We start from the raw sequence: 13,833 nt of genomic DNA on the forward strand, positions 1-13,833 counted from the left end.
TAAGTCTACAAGAGTAACAATTAGTTATTTGGAATCTAAAGATTTGTGTAGATATGTATTCTCATTTCTCTTGGGAAATTATCTAGACATGAGATTGTTGGGTAATAATGTATATTATGTTTATCTTTATAAGAAACCACCAACCTATTTTCCAAGGTGGCTCTACATTTTGACTTTCTTACCAACTGCACAAGCTTACTAGCATCAGCTGTTTTAACATAGCCTTTGGAGTGGTGTATAAGGGTAGGGTATTGTGGTTTTAATTTTCACTTCTCTAATGACCAATGATTTTGAGCATATTTCATGGTCCTTTGGCCTTTTTGGTAAGAGATGTAGGCACTCCTTATACATTCTGGATATAGGTCTTTTATCAAACATAAGTGTGTAGATATTTTCTCCTCATTGTAAAAATGTACTACTATAAGGCTTTTCCTTCCTGGAAATTTGTTTTATTTTGGTTTGTTTGTGTTTTTGTTTTCTCTATTTTCATACTTTATTGGTTACTTCTGGGCCTGTGCCCAGCTAGATGGGCTCCAGGGATGGGGTCACCATTCACAAGATCCCAGCTAGGAGAATGAGAAGGCCTTGGCCTAGCCCTCAAAATCATGGATTATGGAGTTTAAGGAGGCAGGTCTGGCCTTTCCTGTCAGAATGGGGGAATCTAGATAGGGGTACAGGTGGAGGCCAACAGCCCAAGCTTTCCACCTGTCTGCGAGCCTCTTTGTGTTTGGAGAATTATCCTTTGCTGTTGGCCACATTAGGCTTGACTTCGTTGCTGCCTCGCTTCCAGCCAGCCGACAGACTTCCCCATACTCATGCGTATAGTGGAAGACCTGGACCAGCCACAGAGTTTCGTCCACAGAGTGCCCCACAGGCAAATTGTTGACAGTGACCTGGCGAAGAGCATCCTTGCCATTGATGATAAAGGGGCCCCTGAGGGCAACTCCTTCATCTTTCTTCAGCCTGCCATAATCCCCTGACAGGCTTCTGGTTACATCTGCCAGCAGGGGGATGTTCAGAGACCCCAAGCCTCCCTCTTTCCTCAAAGTGTTGGTCTAAGCAAGTTGGGTGACCTTAGAGTCCACAGAGACCCCCAGCAGCTCAGAGCCCAACTTGCCAAAGTCCTTGGCACACTCACTGCAAGGCGTGATCTCCAAAGGGCAAAGGTGAAGTCCAGTGGGTAGAAAAAGAGCACCAAGTATTTCCCTCTGTGGTCGGAGAGCTTCACCTTGTCCTCGAAGGTGGCCTGGAAGTTCTGGGCCAGCTTTCCCAAGTGCGCACTGCTGGGGGTCAAGGCTGAAAACAGACGGACTGGTAGACTCACAGACTTGCATCCTCAGCGCGCCCATCTCAGAATTGCTTCCCTACAATTACAGTTTCTCTTTCTTTATAGACAATATTTAAAATAGTTCGAATTTAGACCTAACTTCCAGATCAATGAATACTTGTGTGCAAATATTACAAAATGGGTTGTTTGTTTGTTTTTTTTTTGTTTCTTTTGATAATTGGTTTTGTGTTGTATTTAATCAAAATCCAGTGTGTTGAGATTTTTAACATATATGGTTATTCTCAGCTGCTTTGTTGCAAACCAGAATTTCTCCCTAGACATGCCTCAATCATGATGCTGATTCATGGCCAGTGAAAAATTCCATGTGCTGCTCGGTGATTAAAAGAATTCTGCAGTAAAGTTTGAAACATATCATGGGCCAGCCTGTATCCAACTTATAAATATATACACGTGCACATGCACGCACATGGACACCCACATACACAAGTAATATGAATTTCAGGCTTATAGTTTCTGTTACCTTTTAGTTGTTTGAGCAAACTTTTAGTTTTAGTTTTTGAATTATTGAGCCAGATCATTTCACCAAGCTTGGACTGTAAAACCAGAGAGCATACAAAATACCCATTCTCAGATGAGACTGTAGCTTCTGAGGCCGGGGTAGCTGATATCTATTTTGGTGGTTTATGGGCCATAGATAAAGTGTGTTCTGTGCCAGTGAGGTGACAATTTGAAAGCTGTTTTTGAATGTCTCACTCTTGCCTGATAATTGGCTATGCTTTTCTCCTCCTACGGAATAATATCCTTCGCATTTATGTATACTCTGTAGAGCATTATAAATCCTTCCAGTGATTCAAAAAAATTTAATTATTGCACATGGCATAGCATAGTGCCATATTTTTATGTGTTTGGTGCATAATTATTTGTTGAGCAAGACAATTCCAATTAAGGTTGGAATGAAATTGAAAATTAAGTTATATTTGATAACAGACTTCTAATCATATAGAGAAAATGATTAAATATGCTATTTTATGTGATTTTCTTCATTTTTTTCTGTATGCTCAATAATATTCTATCAAAATAAATTTTAAGGATATTTTAATCCTACATAGTTTACCTTAATTTTTATACATTGATTAATATCAAGAATAGATATACATAAATATTAACAACACTTAAATGATAAAGTCAATTAATTGTCAAATAATCCTTTTGATAACTTCCTAGTAGAAATATTTTTAATTATGGCAATAAAATTATTCAGAAATCAAATGTATCATGGCTCGCATCCTCACATGATTGCCGTTTTTCCTCTCCTTCCATAATTTTCCTTAATTTTATTGTGTTCACAAAGTAAATATGCAGAGCTAGTTACCAGCTAGACAAAACAAAGGAAAGCACCTGCGAAGTTAGTTTCATTAAAAAGATAGAGTGTTTAAGGTCCCAAATTTATCATTGTCCACAGAACATAGTAGATGAGTGCTTAGATTTTGGAGACATGAAGATCTGTGTTAAACTCAGTCTGCCACTGGTGACATGTTCTGTGACTTTGAACAAATTACCACAATATCTAAATCCAGTATTCTCATATATAATAAGATGGCTATACTTCTTTCTTGAGGGGATTAAAGGATATAAAACATACATATTGCTTTGTCATTTTCTGGCACAGAGTAAACAATTATAAAATATTAGCTATTATTTTATTACAGTAATTCTCCAGGTTTCCCTGTGCTTTCTGAAAAAAAGTCTCCTTTCTAAGGCTCTTTTCTTGCCTATCTCACTATTTATTGTTTTGTCCCAATACTTTCTCACCTTTTTAGTAGAACAGCTTTTCTGCATGTATATTGCCATATACTTAATTGTGCATAAACTAATTGTTAAATTCTGGATCCTTCCCTTTCTTCCTAATTAAAATTTGTAGGAACTTATTAAAAATAATGATTTTTTTTATTGTTTTACTTTAGGACATTGTTATCTGCTTTGCTGTGGTTTTTGGAACTAAACTCCTAGTGCCAGCATAACTTGCAAGTGGTCTTTCATTTTACTGTTTAATTGAACCAAAACAATACCACAGATCTCATAGAGACTATTTTTATTTTCTTCTATTCACCAGTATTTATTAGTGGCTTAGCACAGAGCCTAGAATATAGTAGCTGTAAAATACCTGTTGAATATATGGATGAAACTAACATACCTACATTACTCTTTTTGAGAGAACCTTAAAGAAAATGCTTCTGGATCTCCAAAGTCATTCTTTTAGGTTTCTTTGAATATGTGATAGAAACTTTTATAACTAAAGATATTATAGATGACTTGTCGTGTAATTTGCCTAAACTCTTTGGATAAATATATTTTTTAAAGATTTATTTGAGAGAGAGAGAGAGAGAACGAGAGGGAAGGGCAGAGGGAAGGAGATTGCAAGCCAACTCTACACTGAGTGGGGAGCCTGATGCAGGACTTGATCTCAGGACCCTGCGATCAGGACCTGAGCCAAAACCAACAGTCAGATGCTCAATCGTGCCACCCAGACATCCCAATATATTTTTTAAATTATTATACAGTGAAATATTGTTGATAATTTTAAGCTGACATTAATTTAGTTATTTGCTGTGTGCAAACTGTGTCTTGCCTTACATAATTAGTTCACATAATATTTAAAATGACATTGTGATCCAGTTTATATTGTGCCCATTTTACAACAACGTATAGTTGTTTATCAAAGTTTATACAGTTAGAATCGTGATTTAAATTTAGCCTTATATGACTTCAAATTGCTTAAAACCTTAACCACTTTCCTACTAGATTTCTTTAAATGCTTTTGTGACACAGTTTTTAATTAAGAAAAAAAAAAGATTTGGGGTACAAAAGATTTTGTACCAAAGTGAAGTGCATAGCAGTAATTAGTGATTTCTAAGTCCTAGGAAAATGTACTTCTTTTTAAAAAAAAAAAAACAGAACATAGTATTTATACATATTAAAATAGATAATTATTTTGAAACAATATTTAATAGGAGTTTATCTTTACTGATCCAGACTATTTTAGAGAACTTTCATTTCTGAGGTGGGAGGGAAGTTCATCTTGACTTAAATGGGACAAAATATTTTACCTAGCACAGGTACACTGCTGCCACTGTTAGGATGGTAATACACAAAACAACACGTCAGAGAAGTTAAATGCATTTTAAACCAAGAAACAAGGTGGTATTACATTGGTATTTATAATAATAATGAAAAATTTGAATGAAGAACAAAAGTTAAGGGTAAATCTCTGTATCATGTTTTCTGATTTTTCTCTTGATTTAAAGAGAGGCTATATACCGATTTTTTGTAATTTTTCTATTTGCCATACTTAACCTCTTTGTCTCAGCTTACTGGTCTTTTAAAATGATAATTACGGTGTTGTTCTGTGTTGTCAGAAACACAGAGTGCTTCAGTAGTAGTAGTGATGGTAATAGTAGTAGAAATAGGAGCACCAGTAGGCAGTTGTGGTGTTATTTAGCAGTAAGGGGGAAAAAAACACACCTTATAGTCAATGCTCATGGAAGGGCAATTAAAAATATTTACAAAACAGGGACACCTGGGTGGTTCTGTGGTTGAGCATCTGCCTTTGGCTCAGGTCCAAATCCTGGGGTCCTGGGATGGAGTCCCACATGGGGGTCCCCACCAGGAGCCTGTTTCTCCCTCTGCCTATGTCTCTGCCTCTCTCTGTCTCTCATGAATAAATACATAAAATCTTTAAAAAATACATTTACGAAACAATCTTCGTGGTGTTGCATCAGAATGGAGCATGGGGTTGGGGAAGGAGGGAGCCCTTTCTCACCGAGTTCTATCCCATTAGAGTATGGATCCTATGGAAGACAGAGTTGCCTGCACTAAAAATGTCTTCCTTTTAAAAATGTGTGCTGCATAGACAGTGTAAGAGGATTCATGGGACTTCTTTTGAACTGTATGAATATGCTTGAGGTTCATTAGGCTTTCAAGATGCTGTTAAAGTGCTGCATTAGAACCTGGGGACAGTGGTGCTTCTTTAAAGCATGGATGTGCCTAGAGACCACTCGGCTTTCTCATGAAGTGAAACCAAACTGCTCGACTGAACAGTCTGCATCTAAGCTAAGAGAAAAGGAAACTACCCCATCCTAAGGATTTATTTTAGGTTTTATTTTATTTTATTTTATTTTTATTAATTAATTTTTAATTTTATTTTTCATCATACTCTTACAGGTTTTGTTAATTCTAAGTTAAAGACAAAATTATCCTTGGAAAATATCCTAGAGTGTCTACACTTACAATACATGGGAGATATGTAATATGTGGGAGATATGTTGTGGCTTGTCTCTCTGTAAATGATATTCATTAGATCAAAAACTTAAAATGAGAAGTTGAATAAAGATTAAGTAAATTTTAGTCTATAAATGTAAAGGTTTAGAAACTAAATATATCATGGCTAAAAGATGAATAGTATTACACCAAATCATGCAATATTATCCCTGGGACTTGCTCCCTGAAGCCAGACAATTATTAGTTTAGTAAAAAAAAAAAAAAAAAAAAAAGAAAGAAAGAAAAAAGAAAAGTGTGCAGGACATTTCTTTGCAAAACAAATGTCCTTGCATTCTTCCAATTTGCCTTTGAGAAATTTAAACATAGTTTTCAATGATATACACTTTTAGGAAAGAATTTTAGTTTACATAGCAATTGTCCTGATAAAGTCATGGTATTACCTTTTTTATGAAAAAAGTATTGAGGGTCATGTAGTCCCATTCACCACCACCCCCATGCTAGCTCTTCTCTTTCCCTACAACTCCATGCTGTTGTTGTTTAGCTACTATTTGACAACTATCATGATGCACTACTTTACATCATACCACATTCCATATTAATTCTTTTTAGAAAACAAAATTAAGAAAAGAATAATGCAAGAACGTATGACAATGTTAATAATTGGTCATAATACATTTCAACAACTTCCACCACACCATCTTGATATAAACAATTACATGTATCTTTTCATTTACTCCATTTTTGTTTTATAATTTTTAAATAACATTTTAGAAGTTTCTTATATGTATATCCCATGCTTTCTGATTGAATTTTTTCTGCATATTTTAGGGTTCATTTCTTTTGTTTTTTAACTACTATGAACAGGTTTTTATTTACATTTCTACCTGCAATAAGAACAAGCACCTCCTTTATTTTACATGTTCATAATAGACTTTCATAATCCAGTGAAACAATCTTATATTCAGGAGCCTTGAATGTGTCAGTCTTGTCTGGGTAGATGCAGGGTGAGGGTGTTTGTATTTTATAAGATGAAGGGGCTAGCACATGGAAAATATTCACTCTACAAATAAATTATTTTAAATTATTTTAAGCAACTCTGATATATAAGGCACTGTACTAGATAATAGCAAAGATAAAAAGAAATAAAAGATATGTTTACTCATTTCAGGAGTAATTGCAACTAAGATTAAGAAATACACAAAAAGTAAAAAAAAAAAATATGTTACAGTCCACATGGCTGGAAAACCTACTTAATAATTTGAAATTGGGGGAATTCAACAACAACAAAAGTGTATTATGTACCCAAAATGTATTAGAATTTAAATACAAGTATCTCCCTGAGTCTGTGTAGGAAGCCTGCTTAATAGGTACAGCTACTCATAAACCTAGACACAGACAGCCTAGGCACCATAGCAGCAGGACCAGATTGTGATTCCAGGTCTCATTGAAGTAATGTAGGAAACCTTCTTTTTTTTTTTTAAATGGAGTTTTTTTTTTTTTTTTTTTTTTTTTTTTTTATTTTATGATAGTCACAGAGAGAGAGAGAGAGAGAGAGGCAGAGACACAGGCAGCGGGAGAAGGAGGCTCCACGCACCGGGAGCCCGATGTGGGATTCGACCCTGGGTCTCCAGGATCGCGCCCTGGGCCAAAGGCAGGCGCCAAACCGCTGCGCCACCCAGGGATCCCTGTAGGAAACTTTCATGGTGAAAATTAACCTTACATAGTTCACAGGAATAAGATATATGAGTTAGGATATTATTTTACTTACTAAATTTAGGCAATCACTTACCAATAAATCAGTTAATCTTTTACTAATGTAATCATAATTTTACTGAATCTTTCATATATATATACATATATATATGCTACACATAGATGTTCATGCATATGTATATAATGTTCCTAAAGTTTGCTAAAGGTTGATTATGTGAATAAGGGGACGAAAGGGCAAATTGTATATAAGGTTTTGATTCCAAAGAGTTTGTTTTATCATCTTCAAATACTCTAATCCTATCAAAGGACATTCTAATTAATCATTTGTTGACTGAATACCTGAACTCACATGACTAAGTGAGACAGATGTAAAAACAAATAAATTTAATAGGACATTTTAGGGGCAGAATGTATATGTTGTAGTGGGGTCATGAAGGAAGAACTGAGTATTTCATTTGAAGAATTCAGGAAAAGTAACAAATGAGTTGAATGTTGGTAGATGAGTAGTTGTTGGCCAGTAAATAAAGTAATTTTGGAAATTAAGAATAACCCCCAAAAGGCACCTGAGTCATTAAAGAAGGTGCCCTGCAGAACTATAGATATGTTGAGGGAGGCCTGGGTGGCTCAGTGGTTGAGCATCTGCCTTTGGTTCAGGGCTTGATACTGGGTCCCCGGGATCGAGTCCCACATTGGGCTCCCCATAAGGAGCCTGCTTCTCCCTCTGCCTGTGTCTCTGCCTCTCTCTCTGTCTCTCCTGAATAAGTAAACAAAATATTTTTAAAAAGAAAAGAACTATGGATATTTTTATAAGGTTGGTTTTGGAAAATTTGAGATAAAGTTAAAAAAAAAAAAAAAAAGCCCAACTGGGCACTGGGAGCACTCCAGTCATGGAAGCCCTGGCATTATATAAAGAAGTTTGGGCTTCATCTTGTAGGAAAGTATAATCCATTGAAGACTGTTAAGCAATGGAGTAATAAGGTAATCTTGCTTTTTAGAAAAATCACTCTGGCAGCCATGGTAAAGGTAAATGGAGAAAAGCAAGTTAGGAGGCAGGGGGATTAGGTTGGAGAATATGACAATGGTTGAAAGAAGAGAAAATGAGAGTCTGAACTAAAGTATTAGTTGTGGAGTTGACACTGAACACATGAACAAAAGGTGAAAAAATACAAAAGCTGGCACTTGTAGGAACAGGGACTAAAACATAATAAACGTTAAAAGATAGTTCCCAGGTTTATTTCCTATATGACTGAGATGGAGGAAGTATCTGTAATCAAGAAAATAAAAAGAGGAATAGTAGAGTGATATCTATGACATTTTTAGTGGAGTTATCAAGTACCAGGATATAAAGGACAAAACTTTTGAAGATGCAATGGGCAAAATAAATAATCTTTAAAATCACCTGAAAGAGATGGAATTTGAAGCATAGGCGAAAACAAGCACAGAAATGTGGGGAATATTAGAACAGGATGAAAAGATCTTAGGGGAGAACATGGGGCATGGCAATACATAAAAGAAGCAAGTAAAGAAAGAACATCCTGTGAATGAGACTGAAAATTAGTAAGAGAGAAAGTAGGAGATAAAACTGAATGTTATACCAGAAGCCAAACTAGGGCATCACTTAAAGAGCACAAATTTAAAATCTCTCAGGGCATCTACTGACCAAACCATAGGCAGTCATAATACCTATGATTAAGATATCTGAAAGCAAAATTCTGTGTATAGAGAATGCTTGAGATCTCATTTTTTTCAGGCTAGAATCCACTAGCATCGCACTGATTTGCTAAAGCCTTCTGAGATTAAATGGATCCCTTTGATCATTACTAAAAGAGCATAAAAGTAGAAGAGACTCCATCATTTCAGATGCCTAACATCATCTCATTAAGTAATGGGATTATCAGTTGCTTACAGAAAAGTAAGAACAATAGAATATGATTAAATGGCAAGATATGTCATCCAAGTAAGTGCTGAAGAAATCCAGGGGCCTGAGAAGTCGATTTCAGATGACTCAGATTGAACAAAAACAAGGAGAGAATGTCATGGTTTCCTTGAGAATAGTGTTCAGTGGAATAAGTAAGCTGAACAGAGCACCATGGAAAGGAAGTATAAGAAAGTACAGGAAAAAGTAGTCCTGAGTAAATAAATGACTTGACTTTCAGTGCTAATTTTACCTTCAGCTTCTTACCCCCATTGAAATGAATCACAGCATGTATAAAAGGTGGACAAATCTGCATTGATTCTGGAAACTACATACATTTTGCATAGTATACACAAACCAGGTTAAAAAAATAATGCCAAGACTGACAGTTTACCCTCTTAATAAAGAATGGTGTCTCAGAAAATAGTTGGAAAACCTTTGTAAGCATTCTACTAATACACAGGTTTGATGGGTGTGATTAGATGGTGAAAACAGCCAAAATACAAGCAAATGTGGGAACAGGATTTGAATTCACTAATGCTGTAAAGCAGACATACACCATGAATGGTTCTGTATCAGGTAGGGTTTTCCTGGTGACTTCCCCAAACAGGAAAAGACAGAAGAGAGTAGGGAAGATTTTCTTTTTTAAAAGAATAGGGGAATAAACCTAGAGGAAAACAGGATTTTCACACAATGAAGAGCTCACTGGGGAGAGTTTTAAAAGAAAGCTCTATGCAGAAACTGGCCATAGTCCAGAGTTCTGCAGAAGATGAAAAAAGTATAACGAAGATAAATGCATCCAACATCCTCAAACTGCTGTGCTCTCCAATTTTTTCCCCAGGGCACTTAAGGCCTTGCTAGACAAACAAACAAAAATTAACAAATATCCAGAAACCATGGTGTAATTCTTAAATCTTACTTTCCCATTAACCCCCAAAGATGCTGTAGTTCCATGACCCAAATCCAACACTCAACCATTCAGCAACTTTAATACAGACTCAATCTGATAAATACTGTTTTCAGTCTTATGGTCTTATGATACATTAACCATAAAAACAAAGAAAGTTTCTTTGTGCATAATAAGGATATTATTTGTCCGCTCAAAATTCAGTGATTCCCTGGTGCTCAGGGTTAAGTCAAGACTGTTTAACATTGTTTGCTACTGAGCAACACAGACTCACAGTTTAGTAACTGTGCACTTTGAATTTTATCCTCTCATCATTTGCAGATCTCCTCAAAGATCAGTAACAAAGCTCTTGGATCCCTTCATGCCTTTGCACATCCTCTTTTTACTTCCTTGGACATCCACTCTCTTCATACTCTCAACATCCTAAGCTATATGAATTTCTACTCTTTGAGGATCATATATAAGTATTAGAGAATGAAAGTTTGTGGAACAGTCAGACCTAGTTTCAATTTCTAGGTCTTTCATTTGCTAGATATGGCCCCAACCCACATTTTCTTGTGAAAATGGAAACAGATTAAATTAGATAATGAAGCATTGCACCTGGCCCAAAGCAAGCCCTCAAGAATAAGGTAGTGCATAGTAATAATATTACTACTACTAACTGGTTTTGTGAAGTGTGCTGATACTTATTGGAAATGCAAAGCATTTGATCTGGATAATCTAGTTCATGTTGATTTGGATTATTTGATTTATGAGTGAAGTTGAGGAAATGTACAAAAAGTAGTTTATGAAAAACAATTTTTAAATTTACCAAGTCCCCTGTTTTCACAATACTCTATAGTTTAAAACATGGGAAAGTTCAAAAAACAAAAACAAACCTATCACTCTTTATCAATCAGTTATAATCAGATATTACCAAATCTATGAGGGCAAGTTTGATACAATCAGCTGTGAAAATCTACTTATCTCACCTAAGGGATGAACTATTTTTGACTTTTAAAATCATTGTCCTCAGTATAAGTAAAGAAAATAAAACCACCATTTACCAGACAGTAAAATAAGAGAAATGGCTTTTCTAAATCCATTAATAATAATATTTATATCAAGTTGTCCTCTCTGTAAAGGAAAAATTTTATATAGGAGATTTTTCCCTTGTTGATTGTCACAGGTGAACTGTTCTAGTTATGAAAAAAACAGAAATGTGTTTGTGTGAACCATAATAACAGCTTATTTCACAAAGAAGAAATAATGATGAGACCAGACTGTCCAGTGCAGCTGGTCTAAATTGGTACCTAAAAACTATCATTATTAAGTGATTATCAAATGGTTCACGATTTGCCCACCACCGCCAATCAAGAGACATTTGTTCAAGCTTCATTCCCTTAGACAAAAACTAAAAAGTAATTATTTTAGTAATTTAAAAACCTACATCAATGGCACCACAGTAAAAGTTACAAAAATGAAGGAGGAGACCTTTTTTTCCTAATGTGAAGTTGTCATTAGTGTGCAAATATAGATTACTATCATGCAAGAAAACCCTAAATCTCCAATATTAAGAATGGCTAATTGGTACTACTGTACTCACACACACACACACAAAGAAAGAAAGCTAAATTGAAATACCAATTTACTGATAAGTACTTTTTCCTGAATGTACTTTTCTACATAAAGTAATTAATTCAAAGAGACAAAGGTAAAATGAATGAATAATGATGACATTTTACAATGGTTAAAATAGGATTGAGAACAAGCAAATCTAAAATATCCAAAATACAAATACCAAATTTAAGAAATAATTATAATTATGTTTAAGTCAGTTACTTTCAGTAGGAGGCATTTTTGCTCCTGACAGGCATTTAAATAAACATTTCCCATGAAAGGGTGCCTGGGCAGCTCAGTTGGTTAAATGTCCAACTCTTGATTTTGGCTTCAGTCATGATCTTAGGCTTGTGGGATCCAAACCTAATCAGGCTCAGGCTGAGCATGGACCCTGCTTAAGATTCTTTGTCTCCTTTTCCCTTCTCCCTGACTCTCCCCCACCCCGGCTCCCACACAGGTGTGCTCTCTGTCTTTTTCATTTCTGAGAGAAATCTGAAAATCACTGCAAAAAAGTTGTTGTAAACTACTGGCATTTAGTGGGCAGAAGGTTCAGATGCTACACATTCTCCAATGCATGAAACCATTCTACACAACAAAGAATCCATCCACATGATTTAACAATACCCTTATCTACCTCTAAGATCACAATCTAGATCACAAAACAAACATTATCATATTTAAAGAATCAAAATTGCTCAAACAGTGTTCTCTGACAAAAGGAGAATTAAACATAAAATAAATAGCAGGAGGCTATCTGATAAACCTAAAAATATTTTAAAATAAGCAATGCTCTACTAAATAATCCAAAGATCAAAGCAAAAGTCTCAAGGGAAAATAGAAAATATTTTGAACTAAATGAAAATGAAAATACAAATATATCAAAATCTGAGAAATAGACTTAAAAGATTAGAGCTAAATATATGAATGCTTTTTGGAGAAAATAGATCCCAAGTCAATAATGCAAGCATCTATCTCAAGAAACTATAACAAGATAACAGAAAATTAAACCAAAGCAAACGGAAAGAAAGGATTAATAAATATAGGATCAGAAATCAATAAAATTAAGAATGAAGAAACAGTATAGAAAATCAAATTTTTGACCAAAAAAAATCTATTGCCTATATCAAAATGAAATAGGATTTATCACTGTAGATTCCACAGAATTTAAAGGATAATGAAGGAATATTGCAGAGAATCCTATTGACAAAATTTGACAACTTAGATGAAATGGATCAATTCCTTGAAAAATGCAAACTGAATCTTCACCCAAGAAGAAATGGATAACCTCAGTTGTACTAAATTTGTACTAAAATCTTTCTAGGGGAGGGTGGGGGGAGGTTAGGCCTAGATGCTCTCCTCAGTGAATTATATCAAGCATTTAAAAAAGAATTAGTGCCAGTTCTTAAAAATGTCTTCCAGAAAATGTAAAAGAAAACAACAGTTTTCATCTCATTTTATGAGACCAGCATATCCTGACACATCAGAGATCATCTTGTTTTTTTTTGTTTTAAAGATCAATATTATTAATAAAAATAAATGTAAGAATTCTCAAGAAAGTACCAACAAATTGAAATAATATATATAAACAATAACACATTAAAATTAAGAGGATTTATACCAGGAACACAAAGATTAGTTCAACATTTGAAAATCAGTGCAACCCATCATATTAACAGAGTAACAAGAAAAAAAAAAGACCATGGCAATAGGTGGAAAAATAAGTATTTGACAAAATTCAACATTCAGTCATGATTTTTTAAAAATTCTCAACAAATTTCAATAGAAGGAAGTTCTTCAAGCTGACAGAGAAAAACTGCAAATATCTAGAGCTAACACCATACTTAATTTTGAAAGTGATTGCCTTTCTCCTGGAATCCATATGTAGGCAACATCTTTCTTAACCACTCCTATTCAACCTTTTTAAAGTTCTAATACATAACATTATTAGTAATATTATTGTTATTATTATTACTCAAGGAACCCCCAAATAATATCGCACAAAAGAAATACTTTTATAGCCTACAGGCAAATAGCTAAATTTGAATGACAGTCCTAGCATCTATTCTATAGGAATCTTGCATTTTGCATCTGTAAAAAAGAAACTAATTAGCCAAAAGTATTGTTAAAAGATAG

The 13,833-nt window shown here is 34.8% G+C and overlaps 1 pseudogene; it reads right to left on the reverse strand.

The window, feature by feature from the left end:
• Positions 1–603: 603 nt before the first annotated feature.
• Positions 604–13,833, reverse strand: part of LOC129515215 (peroxiredoxin-2-like) — a 113,143-nt pseudogene continuing 99,913 nt past the window's right edge.

Source organism: Nyctereutes procyonoides, unplaced genomic scaffold (assembly GCF_905146905.1).
Source record: "Nyctereutes procyonoides isolate TBG_1078 unplaced genomic scaffold, NYPRO_anot_genome, whole genome shotgun sequence".
NCBI lineage: Eukaryota > Metazoa > Chordata > Mammalia > Carnivora > Canidae > Nyctereutes > Nyctereutes procyonoides.